The 15,968-nt window shown below is 41.7% G+C and overlaps 1 long non-coding RNA gene across 1 annotated transcript in view; it reads right to left on the minus strand.

Moving 5' to 3' along the window:
• The window catches only part of LOC133228608 (uncharacterized), a 138,781-nt gene that overhangs the window by 11,822 nt on the left and 110,991 nt on the right, over nucleotides 1-15,968 (minus strand). The window lies entirely within an intron of this gene.

The following is a 15,968-nucleotide window of genomic DNA, read 5'->3' on the forward strand; positions in this document are numbered from 1 at the left end:
AAGCGGATAAAATTAAAGATACTGCTCTAATACTGTGACTTGTGGGCTACATTCTTAATTTAAGGAAATGCATAATTTCAGTTAGGGATTAGTCAAAATAGTGTTTTTTAAGATAAAGGAATTCTTCCACATGATCTCTAAGACACCTTTTGACTCTCTGATTCCCTCCTTCTCACCAGGCTGTTCACCAATACTCCCTTTCACCTGCTTCTAAATGGCCACCTCCTCCTGATTCCACTGGGCTCCAGACCTTGTTGAACTTCACAGGAAGACATTTTAATGTTGTCTTCACTACCATATTGGAATTTGTCACCCCTAAACTGTCGGGAGTTGTAATCCCCAATTCTGAATCTTCTCGGCCATCTTTTCTGCTAAATCTCTCTGCGCTTCAGTTTTCTCCTTGTAAAAGAGGATGACAATGGTACTTGCCATATAGCTTCTCTGAGGATAAAGCAAGTTTCAATGCAGAAAGCACTTAGAATATCAAGTGGAACACAGTGGAGTCACAAAAGACATTAACTGTTTTCTTTTTATTAATAATATTATTCCATTGCTTTTGGCCACTAAGAACTCAGAGAGAAAAATAACAGAACATGCTACCTGACCCACTACAAAGGTGCACCATTTAGCTTCCACTGGATCACAACATCACCTTTCAATTCTTAGTTATTCACCAAAAATTTATCAACAATGAGTGTGAGTGTTTGAGCACTCACTATGTGCTAACCACTATGGTAGATGCTGAGGAATGAGACATACATTTATTCAACAAATATTTATCAAGCACTTCCTGGTGGCTCAGAAGGTAAAGAATCTGCCAGCAATGCAGGAGACCCAAGTTCAGTCTGTGGTCAGGAAGATCCCCTAGAGAAGGCCAAGGCTACTTACTCCAGTATTCTTGCCTGGACAGAGGAGCCTGGAGGGCTACAGTTCATGGGGTCACAAAGAGTTGGACATGACTGAGCAACTAACACTTTCACTTCTGCTGTGTGGGAGGTACTGTTGCATTATGGCAGATCTAGCAAAGAACAAAAAAGAGGAGGTCCCATGGATATTACATTCCAGTGGAAGTCTTCCCTTTTGATCATGATGGACAAAGTTCCCATTCTGCTGAACCTCACATCTAGTTGGAAGTGACAGACAGTAGATTGTTCAATCAGCAAGCAAACAAATGAGGAAATATCAGGTATTGTGGTGTGTTGTCACATCAGCCATCATCAGCCACCGTTTTACTTTCCCCTACCTCTCTTCCATACGATAATCTTCGGTCTTACTTCCCTCTTGCACCATCTCATTGCCACAATTGAGAATTATGTATTAAACAACTTTTACTTTACTTCTATTTCTTATTAACATTCCCTCCCAAACTCCCATAACTTGAATTTCCATTCCCTCCATTATACTGAAACTACTCTCTCAAAGGTCATTGTTAACTCCCTTTTGATTAAAAGTCCTTTGGGGAACTATATCCCTCTAGGCCTCTCTAAACTGTCCAGTATAGATAATTGGGGTCTGCTTCTCAAAATTATCTTCTTTTTGGAGTTACTGCTCTGTCTGCACCTACCCCACCACCTTCTACTGCCATTTTTCCTGTATTCCTTTTTTGCTGGACTGTCTTATAACTAATGGCCCATTTTCAGTCACTTCTCTTGAAGATTCAATCTACTTGCCCTCTGCTCTTTCCTGACATGTTTGAAAAGATGACTTCCAAACCCGAACCTCAAGCACTGGCTCCTCACCTAGGTAGCTCCAGTCACCCACAGAACACCTCCGTCCAGATAACCCAGGGGCCCTCCAAACTCTGTATATTCAGAAAACCAAAGAGTCTCTTGTATCTCTAATATAGTCAACATTCACACTTGGACTCCCCGAGCATGGGATACCTGGTTCCTTCTCCTCCTCTTTATTATCACGAGTGTAATGAGGAGAGGCAAGGTCTCCATGCCTCTTCTCTTTCTCAAATATTAATCTTAGTGGAACCAGTTCCCATGATTGTAGATGGGCTACAACTGGCATTCGGGGGGACAGGACATTAGCAACTCACATATGTGAGCATGTATAGAGCACATACAGGGTACTCTCCGATGCCCTGTGCCCCATGGTGTTAGGCTGAGATAGTACCTGTATCCTTGGATAAACCTAACCATCTTTGTCTCTCCTCTTGCCAGGAGTGTTGTGAGAGAATCTGACATTCTCTGTGTCTCGGTGGAGTTAAGACTTGGAAGCAGATGAAAGAAGAAACCCATTTATGCAGGCCACATGCAGAGCTCTACACTGTTGGCAGAGTGTTACTTCATGTATCAATTGCCATCATTTCTTATGTACATTTCTCCCTTGGGCTCTCATAAGAAAAGAAGCAGCTGTGGGTATGAGGAAGAAGTCAAGCATTATGGGAGTCCTTGGTCAGATGCCAAGTAATACCAGAAAATCCTTACTGAATTGCTAATAATATTTATACTTCAAGACCCAGTTAGAATCCTTATTTTATAGTAATTAATACCATAAGCTCTATTTTGAAGAAGTTCTGTGTATGAATCTCAACTCCACTACTTAATACCTGTGTGAATTTAGTCAAGTTACTTAGCCTCTCTGAGGCTCATCAATAAAAATGTGGGATTAGCAAAGGTTAAAAGAGGTAATCCATCATTGTACATTGGCTTGCTATCTGCCACTATTCCTGGCAGGTAGCAAGCATTAAATAAGTGTTCATTATAGCAATATAGGCCTGCATCCCAATAGCTCTCCCTTGTGTCACTAACAATCATACTTTCAGACTTTCCTATATTACTTAAAAGGATAAATTTACAGGACATTAGGTTTATAACCATTGATAGTTTGCTCACTTCTGTGTATTAGTCTTGTCTCTAACATGGCATTTGAATCTCCATGCGGGTCATGCTTAAAGCTTATTCTTTTCCCACAAACCCAAGAGTGACCGGCACAGTACCAGGACTCCTCAAGATCATATTATTGGTCAAAATGCTATACATACATACATATACTTTTTTTTTAACTGAAGATCAAAAAATGGAGGCTAGTATTCAGACGGAGAAGGCAATGGCACCCCACTCCAGTAGTCTTGCCTGGAAAGTCCCATGGACAGAGGAGCCTGGTGGGCTGCAGTCCATGGGGTCTCGGAGAGTCGGACACAACTGAGCAACTTCGCTTTCACTTTTCATTTTCATGCACTGGAGAAGGAGGTGGCAGCCCACTCCAGTGTTCTTGCCTGGAGAATCCCAGGGACGGGGGAGCCTGGTGGGCTGCCGTCTATGGGGTTGCACAGAGTCGGACACGACTGAAGCGACTTAGCAGCAGCAGCAGTATTTAGACTGCAACTTTCACCATTTGTCCAGATTCCCAGGCTGAGGATTTCCCTAGTGGTCCAGTGGTTAATAAGACTCCAAGCTCCCGATGCAAGGGGCCTCGGTTTGATCCCTAGTCAGGCAACTAGATCCCACATGCTAAACTAAGCACCCACATGCCACAACTAAGACCAGCATAGCCAGATACATATTTTTTAAAAATAGTGAATCACATCCTGGGTACAATTGATGTTTTAAAAAAAAATTCCCAGGAGGTAGCAATTCTTACTGTGACTCAGCTCTGCAGAGGGTCGATGGGCCAACCTCACACTCACCTACCTGCATGGTAAGCTAAGGTAAAGCAAGAAGAAAAAAGTACAAAATTTCTCCCAGTCATAGTTTCAAGTGACACCACATCTTCATAGATTATGAAGAAATCAGTCTAAGATGTAACCCTCAAAATAAGTTGATTCATATTGAACAAACATGGTCAACTGCACTTCAAGGCAAAGAAGTAGAATCACAAATAACAATAAATAGCATAGCTTTCACTTCATTATATTGTGATTACTAGAATAAATAATACAGATAACACATCCACACAATATCTGTTAAATGATATTATAACATATATTAATTCATTAAACACACATTTGCATCCCATGGGATATAACTTAAGTTCAGCAAAATATTTCAGAGAATCTTTTCTGTTAGAGTTGGCCTTGTACCTATGTGTGAACTCATCTTTCAGAGCAATGGAAATTGAGGTTTAATAATTTCTCATTTCTGCTTTTCTCTCATTTATCCATCCATTCCTTCAAACTAGGAAACTGCAATGTTTTTAAGAATATCTTTTCCAACACCCTGTGCTTCTTTCCTTTCATGAAGGAATGTAAAGTTACAACTCATTTACTTTACTATCATCACACTGCAATTACAAGGTAAAAAAAAAAAAAAAAAAGAATACTCTGGTTCAGAGTATGAGGTATTATTATTTTTAACGTTGTATTGGGGGTAATTTGTTTTTCTCTTCAGTCCTTAATCAAACTTTAATCAAGCCGAGAGCCTAAAGCAGACTTTTGAAAAGAAAAATGGCCAAATTCACATGCCTAATCATCGCTCCTAGGTGAGTATGTCTTCTCTCTGGCTCAACAGAGTGCGAGCCCTGATAGTACATCAGACCTCCACTTTCTTGGTGTGGTTTGGAAGCTAAGAGAAGCAATGCAATTTTAGGCTGTGTACACAACAGCATCCGTCACGGAGCAGTGGAAGAATGCCCTGATGATCTCAGGAGCATCATCTGGTATGAAATACAGCATGCTGTTCTAGACCCTCGCAAATCAGGAAAGTTTTGACCAAAGAAGGAAGAAATCAGAGGGGAGTCACAAACGTGGATGGAGGAAGAGCAAAGTTTTTTTACAAACCACGGCAAACATTCTGTGGCCTGGCAATGACTAAGAGGAGCAAGGAAAACATTTACAAGTGTAAGGAAACTGTGAACATGAAGGAGAGAGAGAGGGGGATTGTTTGGGGTGCACAAAAGCGGAATAACAGCAGTAATGAGATGAAATTGAGCAAAAGAAAACTTAGGCCGAACATCAACATCTAGGAAGAGTTTGCTAACAGCGAAGCCTATTATACTGCCACACGGCCTCTCAGGGGAAGAGGTTTGAGCTCCATTGCCCAGGTCATTTAAAACAGGCCTGGACAGAAATACTCAGGGAAACATTGTGGAGAATGAGCCTGCCCTGGCAGGGGAGAGTCCAGATGACCTATCGGTTCTTGTTCTCTCTCTCTAATTTTTGTGATATATAACATCACATCATTACATCGCCTCCAAATGGGCCACTCCTTGGGCTGAGGATATAATGAGAGTGGATTACTTAGCAAGCAGTGTACTCCAGGGGAAGCATGCAGAGGCCCAACCTGGAAACTACAGCTCATTAACCAGCAGCTACTCAAATTATTTTGTGCATCTCTGGCCTAATTCAAATTAGAATTAGAGGGCTTTTCCTGACAGGCCAGATGAAAGCTTTGAGTTCTTGGCATTTTATAGTCTGTTTTACTGTGAGCTATGAATTCTGCACATTTTTTAAACTTTGATTTTTGTCTCAATAGGTATAGAAAGGGGAAAAATGTGCTAGGAAATAATTGGGACATGGCAACTGACATAAGCAGATTGTTTTCGGCGTCGGCTATGATGCAGCAACAGCTAATAGAATAAAGCCAGTCACTTAGTGGAATAAGGCCTTTTCACTAGAATCAAACTTCAGTCAACCGAAATCCTGGAAGGATTGCAATATACATTCAGATGGTTATAGGTCGCCTACTGCTGCTACTGCTAAGTCGCGTCAATCGTGTCTGACTCTGTGCGACCCCACAGACGGAAGCCAACCAGGCTCCTCTGTCTCTGGGATTCTTCAGGCAAGAACACTGGAGTGGGTTGCCATTTCCTCCTCCAATGCATGAAAGTGAAAAGTGAAACTGAAGTCACTCAGTCGTGTCCGACTCTTAGCGGCCCCATGGACTGTAGCCCACCAGGCTCCTCGGTCCATGGGATTTCCCAGGCAAGAGTAGTGGGGTACCATTGCCTTCTCCATATGGGTCCCCAAGTAACCCCTATAAAAACTAGTGGGTGGTGACCAAGTGAGCACTTCCTTACTTTCAGAACATCTCCTGATCCTCAGATGTGAATCATCAAGAAAATGGAATATTTGAAAATTGGATATCAAGTTTCTATGACTTCTTAATAATATTTTTCCAATGTAGTGAATGGAACTTGGTCTTGATACTGTAAAGTTGCACTTTAAATATGATTTTCCACTCTATTCTATCAAACCCCAGTTTTGAGTGATCCTCTATTCTTCATCCTACCTACCCCACTATTTGGATTTGTGAGAACAGTTATTTGTTAACGATTCTTCCTTCTTTCCTCAGTGAGTGTTTTATACGTTGAAAAATGCCTAATCAATTTAACACTTCCCTGCAGCTTTAATCTGTGTTCTGCAACATCTCAAGTCCCACAATTAACCATTCCTACTCCCAAATTCTATTCACTAATTCTGTATTACTGAGTAATTTTTGCTCTGCAAAATTTCAGCTATGCTATATCATTAATTTGTCCACCATTTAGCAAATAGTTACATAAGCAAATAATAATTGCCGGGCATCATGTTAGATCTGGAGCTACAAAATAACTGCTACTATCCTGGCTCCTGCAAGGCAGGAGACCTGGGTTCAATCCCTGGGTCAGGAAGATCCCCTGGAGAAGGGAGTGGCAACCCACTCCAGTATTCTTGCCTATAGAATCCCAGGGACAGAGCAGCCCAGTGGGCTACAATTCATAGGGTCACAAAGAGTCAGACACAATTAAGTGATTAACACTCACTTATCCTGATGTAAATGTGCTCACAATCTAGCTGGAGAAATAGATGAGGCAAACAGAGAACAACGTGGAAAGTACTTCAATTGCAGAAGACATTTTTATAATCTGCTTCTACAGAGATCACCCCTAAACCCTGTAGTGATCTAAGACAGTGAAGTACAAGTGCTGAGCTTTTGTTGGTTAATGTAAAGATATAACTTTTCTGAATTGTACTTTACTTTCTTCATAGGACTGTAAAGATACTCTAATCGACTTTCTGTCTTGCACGATGTAGTAAATGGTTCAAATATGTGTGTCAAAATATGTTGAGTTTGGATTAAAATGTTGATCAGATTTCAAAAAAAAAAAAGATAAACTGCTTTCAGAGTACAGGCAAAGAGACAACTGCCTTGGCAGAAGTTGACCTAAGAACATGAGGAACATTTGACTGAACTTGCACGTATTCTTATCAGGTTAGCCTAAATCTCCCTTCTCCTTACCTCCACTCTGCCACTGGCTTACAGTATCTACCTCCCAATCTTCCCACCGGAAGCTTCTTGGATAACTTCTCCCACTCGTACTCTACAAATATTCCTCCTTGAAGAGCCATCTAACATATTACAGCTACCTCATTGTTGAGATTGGCAGCTCATCCTTTTGATTCAATGTTTGCTTGTAAATACACCAATGTGAGACTCAGGCAAATCTGTCTCTCTGCCTTTAAAAGATTGGTTTTTTCTTTTAATGTGGTAGTTCTTTAAATTGAAAGAAAATCTAATTCTACATTAATAATATTTTTATCAGTTTCCCAAAAGTCCCAGTTCACTCAAAAAATATTATTTTATTTCTTGAGAACTCAACTTCTCTAGACAGTGGGCTTACCAGGCAGGGTGCAGAAGTAAAGGAACTTCTCAGTTTATATCATCGGTAATCATTTCTCTGTACAGAAGTTCCCCGCCACTGGTTTTACACATTTTCAGTTCTCTGTACCTTCACTCACACTTTGGAATAGCCTCTCTGCTCATCTTCTCTAACATTTAAAAGTCTTATTCTTCCTTAAAGTCTTGGGTCAAAAGCTGCTGCTGCTGCTAAGTCGCTTCAGTCGTGTCCGACTCTGTGCAACCCCATAGATGGCAGCCCACCAGGCTCCGCCATCCCTGGGATTCTCCAGGCAAGAACACTGGAGTGGGTTGCCATTTCCTTCTCCAGGGTCAAAAGCTAGTCTTCATCAAAACTTCCAAAAGAAAACCATCTTTCAGTTAGGGTTAAATCAAGTACAGGCACCTTCTACAAATCCCTGCTTACTCTATTCTGTTTTACATTATTCATATGAGCATTATAAATTTCTGAAGGGCAGAAGGTGTGACTTACCTGTCTTTCAGTGCTTCAGGCCTTCTGTATATTAGGTACTCAACTGATGATTGTTGAATGAATAAATGAATACAAATTGCTTTGTAGTCTGTAAAACAGACGACATCTGTTTTAGTCAACCTGGGCTGCCATAATAAAATAATGTATATAAGGTGGCTTAGGCTTTCCTGGTGGCTCAGTGGTAAAGAATCTGCCTGCATGCAGGAGACCTGGGTTCGATACCTGGGTTGGGAAGATCCCCTGGAGGAAGGCATGACAACCCACTCCAGTACTCTTGCCTAGAGAATCCCATGGACAGATGAGCCTGGTGGGCTATAATCCATGTTTCACAAAGAGTTGGACATGACTTAGCAACTATACAACAACAATACACTTCCCTGGTGGCTCAGATGGTAAACAATCTGCCTGCAGTGCAGGAGACCCAAGTTCCATCCCTGGGTTGGGAAGATTCCCTGAAGAAGGGAATGGCTACTCTTACTTGGAGAATTTCGTGGACTGAGGAGCCTGGCAGGCTGCAGTCCATAGGGTCACACAGAGTTGGACATGACTGAAGCGACTAAGCAGCAGCAGCAGCATAATAAGTTGGCTAAAAGTGAAAGTTGTTCAGTCATGTCCTACTCTTTGCAACCCCATGGACTGTAGCCTGCCAGATTCCTCTGTCTGTGGGATTTCCCAGGCAAGAATACTGGGATGGGTAGCGATTCCCTTCTCCAGGGGATCTTTTCTGACCCAGGGATCAAACCTGGATCTCTTTGCAGGCAGATTCTTTACTGTCTAAACCACTAAGGAAGCCCCATAAGGTGGCTTAAACATCAAAAATTTATTTCTCACAGTCCTACAGGCTGAAGAGCCCAAAATCAAGGTGCCAGCAAAGTAAGTTTCACTCTGGGGCCTCTCCTCTTAGCCTTAAGTAGCTGTCATCTCCCTGTGTATGCACACGTAGAAAGAGAGAGAGACGTTCTCTCCTTCTCTTGTTACAAGGGCACTGTTGGAAGGACATGACCGTTGACTGACCCTCAAAGCTGCCCCTGGGCAATCAGAGGTTCATGATCCCTTTCCCTGTCCTTAGAATATACATTTTTCAGGTTTCAAGGAAGCAGCTTCGAGAGAATATGTTGTTGAGTCAAATGAATCAAAAACATGACTGAAACCTATCAAGGTTTTCATATTAACTTTTATGATCCTGGCAGGTAGTTACAGTGATCTGCTTATCCCGCAGTCACCTCTGTGTAAGTCTCTTTACTCTTGATAACTGCCACCTATATGGTCTGGAGTGATCTCCTCTCTCTCTGGATCTGTCCTCCAACGTGTGGGGGCCAATTTATACAAACCAACAGGGCACTAAGCACACGGCAGGGACCCACCCTAATGACACCATCTGATCCTGATTACCTCTCAAAGGCCCCAGCTCTCAAGAGTACCATTACATTGGGAGTTAAAGCTTCAGTATGTTAATTTAAGGGGATACAATTCAATCCACAGCAATAATATATTCATAAAGATATGCACACGCACACACACATTCAACTCCTTTTCCATTTAATTTTTCCTGTTACTCTATCCATCCTTTTCAAACAAATAATGAGTTAATGAAGTTCTGTTTATATTTAGGACTGAAGATGGTGACTCAGACAATAAAGAATCTGCCTGCAATTTGGGAGACCCAGGTTCTATCCTTTAGTTGGGAAGATCCCTTGGAGGAGGGCATGGCAATCCACTCCAGTATTCTTGCCTGGAGAATTCCATGGACAGAGCCTGGCAGGCTACAGTCCATGGGGTCGCAAAGAATTGGACACAGCTGAGCAAATAACACACAACACAACAACAAGATAAGAAACTGGTGAGAGCTGTAGCTATGTCTAAGAGCTGGGACCCAAGGAGGTCTGCATCTGGCACATTATTTAACTAAAATCTCCAGTGCTCTGATAATGGGATTGATTTACTGCCTTATAAATAAGTTTTGTTCTTGGACTTTCATGTTGAAAATACATCATTACACTAAAAAAAAAACAGTAATCCTATCAGAATAAATTCTCTGAGCTGCCTTGGGCATGTGTCTTATGTAGCATGCACTCATATCTGTTTAAACCTAACTGCAGTTACATCTCATGATAAATGAAAGCCTTAAATAAGACCATCTACACATCTTCTCCTTCAGTGATTACTCTTAACTGCTTTCTCCAACAAGATTAAGGAGAAAACGACCAAAATGATTTCCAAAAACTGAGATAAAACCACAGGACTGTGGGCTCTGAGAGTTAGATCTTAGAGGCAATTATAGTAGGAAAAATAAATAACTGGACTTTGGGGCCTTTAGAGTTTAAAAACCATTGTCAAGTTTTATCAATTGTATTTATAGTCCAAATCACTGCCCTTTACATGAATTTTCCTACAAAGTTCCAAATAAATGGTCGATCAACTAAATGGTTTTGGAATATTTCCAGGAACTGAGAACTCACTACCTTACACAATCATTTACCCCCTAGTTTAGAGGGTACTGATCGTTAAAATGTTAAGAGTTGCTCAGTCATGTCCAACTCTTTGCAACCCCACAGACTGCAACCCACTAGGCTCCTCTGTCCATGGGATTCTCCAGGCAAGAATATTGGAATGGGTTGCCACTCTCTTCTCCAGGGGATCTTCCCAACCCAGGAATCAAACCCAGGTGTCCCAAATTGCAGGCAGATTCTTTACTGTCTGAGCCACCAGGGAAGCCCAAGAATACTGGAGTGGGTGGCCTATCCCTTCTCCAGGGGGTCTTCCTGATACAGTAATCAAACCAGGGTCTCCTGTACTGTAGGCAGATCATTAACCAGCTGAGCTACCAGGGAAGCCCACTGGTTGTGAAAATATTCTTCTGCATATTGATCCTAATCAAAAAGCAACCTCCACTCCTTGTTTCTATTTCTGATCACTAAGTCTCACAAAACATGTAAACCTTTAGTCCTCTGGCTACTCTTTTATCATGCCAGCTCTTCTTGTTACCATATTTGGAAAACATGTTGATAATTCTTTCCTGTAATTATTGATAACAGTGGCTAACATTTATGGGGACCTTACTCTATGACAAGCTCCGTTCAAATCCTTTATTTGCATTGACTTGTCTGAATCCTTAGAACAACCCTCTGAGGTATTCATTGTTTTGATTCACAGAGATGCTGCCAGCACAGAGCTCGTCCGTGCCAGAGACGTTCTGATGACCCAGGCTTCAGACCCCAGAACTGTTACCCTTAGCAACTAGGCTAGGATATTTCCTATCACCCTATTCGTTTTCCTCAGTACATTTGCTAGTCTGTCCTTTACATCCGTGTGAGGTTAGAATAATCTATTTCTAATCTATCAATGTGGCAGGCCTCCAAGGCCTGTGGGAAATGTGCTGTTACCCCAGACAGCTGGGGGACTGACTGGACATGCTAGAGACTCCACTCCAGACCCTGCAGACAGGCTCGACAGAGGGGACAGAGGAGAAACTTGAGCATAAGTTTTGTTTTGTTTTGTTTAAAAAAGAAAAATCTCTTCAAGTGATTCTAATGTGCCCCCACTGGTCCAGGGCAACGTTTCACAAGTTTTAATATTCATAGAAATCATCTTAAATTCTGATTCTAAAGCACAGCCTGGGCCTCAAAAACTAACATTTTCATCAGGACCCACTCCAGGTAATTGTGATGCAGACAACACTGAACTATGGAATTCTTATTCTTTTACACACCATGGATTGAAGACATGTGAAAAACAAGCAAAGGTTTCCTACATCATCAACATGTTCAGGAACCACAACAGTCAAGTTCACTTCCTTGTTTCCTCCCCATCCCCAGTGACTCAGACTCCACACGAGCACTGGATACAGACATCAGATACCCAACGTACCTCAACTATGAAACATTATTGAAGGCAAGTTTACCTGCAGTGGGTACCACAGCCTACACTGAAAATACAAAAGATGCACTTTTGAAAAATATTTATAGCAGGCTATCTTTTAACTGTTCTTAAAATATCATTACATGCACATATATCTTTTCACATTCCATCCAATATTTTTATATAAATAAAATCTGCTGACTTCCAGTCAATTCAACAAACATGTTTAGTGCACCTGCTAAGCTCCAGATATTGTGCCAAAGGTGCATAGGGGAGGAGAAAGGGATTATAACAAAAATGAATAAAACATAGCCCCGGCCTCAAAAAGACTCATGTGCATGGGCTGACCCAACTCTTCCCTACAGTTAGCCAAGGAGATGATGCTCAGGTGACCAGAACCCATGAGTATAGGTCTGGACATCATAGCTCTGTGCAAGTCAGAGGCTGCACTCATTCACTTTGTTCCAACAGCTGATTCCCTTTGTGAATTTTTTTTTCTTCTTGTATTCAGATCTTCATTCACTCCTCAGACTAACACGGCACCTCGAAAGCCTTCTCTCTGTCTACCTACTCAGATGTGACCAAGATTTATCCTTGAGTTCCACCTCTCTGGCTACTTTCGGCATATTCCAACCAGTACAATTCTATCTATGTGAACATGAATTCTTTCTTATCAGACCCAAAGCCACAAAGTGGGTGCTGTACAGTTCACAGTCTACCAAGAGATGTGTGCAGACACACCCACAATTACTCATAAGACAAAATGTGTTATGATATTACAAGGGAAAAAAACAAAAAGGCCATGGCATCATATTGGAAAGAAGGATTAATTTTGACTTGGATGACAGAAGGTAGCTTCAAAGAAATGTGATGTTTGTGACCATTTAAAGAAGGGAAAAGTTAGCAAGAGTTAAATCTTTATGAGAAGAGAGGGACTAAAGGACTGGAGGTGGGGGAAAGTTTCAGACAATATCAGGTTAAAGAAAAAGATTGGAGTAGAAGGGAAGTAGTTAACAAAGGCTCAGAGGTTAGTTGGAAAGGAGACTTGTATGACCTTGAATTCCATACGGGTTTGGACTTGATGCCCTATGGAATGAGTCAGTAAAGGTCTTTCAGTAAGGATATGATAGAATCAGCTATGCTTTAAGAATGATACTTGGACTCCGATTTAAATGATAAATGGGAATTGGGGAAGGTGACTAAGAAGCAAATCACTAGAAACCATTAGAACTATTATTTATTCTCCATTTGCCCTCAGGGCCACTCTCCACTATCCTCCACCTGCCCACTTACCTGCGGCTCTGACTGCACCACAGCCTCCCTCTCTGCATTCCTATTATGTTCAGCACTGGTGAGGACGCACAGGAGATCTGGAGTGAGTTTGAGGTGCATTCCCTCAGCTCCATCCCTGCTCTGTTACCTCAGGCTGGCCATGTCCTGTCCTGTCCAGATGAAGGTCACGGCTCCTGTCAGCTGGTCTGCTCCATGCCCACCCCTCTCTCTAGGGTTCAGGAACTGCTCTCTCTCCTTATCCCTTCAGGATTAGGGGTGGGAACAGAAGCCCTGAGGTACCACATCATCTGTGATGGTTTTTCTACACGCTGCCCCTTCCTTAGCAAATAATCCCTTTAGCTAACTTTTCTCCACTTATCCACTTCCAACGTGCTACTGGTATCTTCCCAGGACCCTGACTGCTGCAGGAAGCACCCAGTGCCCTTGAACCAGGGTGAACCAGGGCCAAGAGCACGGAAAAGGCCAGGGTAGTGCTCCTGAGAGCACAAACCTAGAATGTTCTTCTTTGCTGAGGAGATAATAGCTATGGTAATGCAGCCCAGGGATCTGAGCTCATTTATCCATTTCAGATGGATGGTGCAGTCATAAACCATCTCTGAAACTCAATCCATGTCTGATAGGAAAGGGCTTTTAGTTGTGAGGTGCATTCACGTTCACTTTCCTTCAGCAGTAAGAGGCTACATAGGTTTGAAGCCAGACTAGCATAGCTCACAGATACAGCACCTCAGGACTAGAGAACTGCAATCACAAAAACGGTGCTTCCTTTAACACAGGAGACAGGCATGTGACTGTTTATATAACGTATGCAAAGGCTGAGTCGGAAAGGAAAGCACGGAGAAGGAGAAGAGCGAGATGCTGAAGCTGCAGTTCTTTGAGCAGAACTGTAGGAGAGGATGTTTGGAGTCTTCTATGTGGGTCTATATAGTACTCTATTCAAACAGATCAGATAATACCTAAAGGGCAGGTGGCTTATTTGTTCTAAATGCAGCAAGAGATAATGGCATGCTTAAGTCATTTCTGCAGCAACCTGTAATTTCACAAGTGCTCAAACACTTCCTTTGACAGCTGTGCTGTGCGTTCATTATGTTGTCAATGTGAGTTCCATAAAGGAGAGAGTGGCTGGTAGGAGAAGAGCTGGGGGGAGCAAGTGTTCAATGTTTTTTATCTCTCCAATTGGCTTAAAGCAATCAAGTACGGCAAGAATCCTCTTTCCTGAAAATATTCAAATTGCCCATTTCACACACTATTCCATCTTTTATGGAAAGATAAAGTTAATCTTCCATGATTTACTTGAAGTTAGCGATTACAAGTATCTACTTTTTTGACCAGCCTTATCACAGTCTCTGGGCATACATTTAAATAGAGTGGAAGAGAAAATCGAATGGCTGTGGGGAGGGGGATATAGAATTTAAACATACACAAACACAATTCATGGAAGTCATGGAAATAGAGTTCAAAAAAAATGGCAAATAGAAGTAACTTTTCAGATTTGAATTACAAAGGAAAAGGGGATTTTTCCCCCCTTCATTTCAGAAAGAAAACTTGATAAATACCATACAAGGGAGAACAGAAGGTACGTAATTGTCTCCATCTCCCAGGAGCTCGTGGCCCTGATTAAAGCAGCCTAAGGAGGTGTGAGTCTGGCAGATACCCAGGTCCCTCTATTTGATTCCCTAAGACCCTTTCTTTCTCAATCTGCCCCACTCCCCACGGTGGAAAACTGAGGATGTGAAAACCACAGAGAACCAAGCATAGCCTCTTTATTATTCCCCTTTCCAGCCTCAGCTGGGAGTGCCTCCAACTGAGGACAGGAGTAAAAAGTGGCAATAAATGTAAGGTAGGTTCTATCCATATGACACCAGCCAATTAGAGAGAGAGAAAATTCCTTCAAATTCATCAAATGTGGAGCAACTTAATAACAAAAAAAGCACACTTGACTTCAGCTTCCTATCCAACAGATGCCAGTACACCAAGCTAAGTTCTTTTTTTTTTTTTCACTCTGACTAGCTTGTTAAAATAGTTCAATCGATTGACCTAATTTTTGTTCACCTCCACTCAACTCTACGGAGTGCAATTGGTTCATAACTCCGACTGATTGAAAGGTATCCACGGCCACTGGTTACCCTATTTGAAGCTGATATCTCTTTTCTGTGTTTCTTTTTGTTTTGTTTAGCTTTGCTTTGATACCAAGGCAGTCTCATGATCCTTGATATTTTAAACATTTTAAGTGCACTTTCAGCAAGGCCCAGCAACCCAAAGAATTTAAAGAGCCCATACTGTCTAGAATCAGCTTATGCAAAGTTTTCCTGTTATTTAATGCTAATTGCCTTAATTAGGGTTAATTAAAAAGGTATAACCTCTGACAGTCATCTAATGCAAACTAATTTGGGGGTTTCTGATGGGACAGAACAAATACACTAAATTAAGCTACTTGAGGGAGAGATTGTTTGGAATTAGATCCTATTTTCAAAGAAACCCCATTACAAAATATTTACTGAGTACTTTTTATATGCCAGGCACTGTGATAGGGTAGAGTCCCTACTTTCAGGGAATATTTAATCAATTAGATTCCTGTCCCCCAAGATTTCTGAATCTATACAATTAAGTAATAATTAAGTCCTATAACTTGGGAAGAAAAGGGTGGCTCTGATGGTAAAAAAAAAAAAAAATCTGCCTGTGATGCAGGAGACTGGGTTCGATTCTTGGGTTGGGAAGATCCTCTGGAGGAGGGTACGGCAACGCACTCCAGTATTCTTGCCTGGAGAATCCCATGGACAAAG

The sequence above is a fragment of the Bos javanicus genome, chromosome 17 (genome assembly GCF_032452875.1).
Source record: "Bos javanicus breed banteng chromosome 17, ARS-OSU_banteng_1.0, whole genome shotgun sequence".
Classification (NCBI taxonomy): domain Eukaryota; kingdom Metazoa; phylum Chordata; class Mammalia; order Artiodactyla; family Bovidae; genus Bos; species Bos javanicus.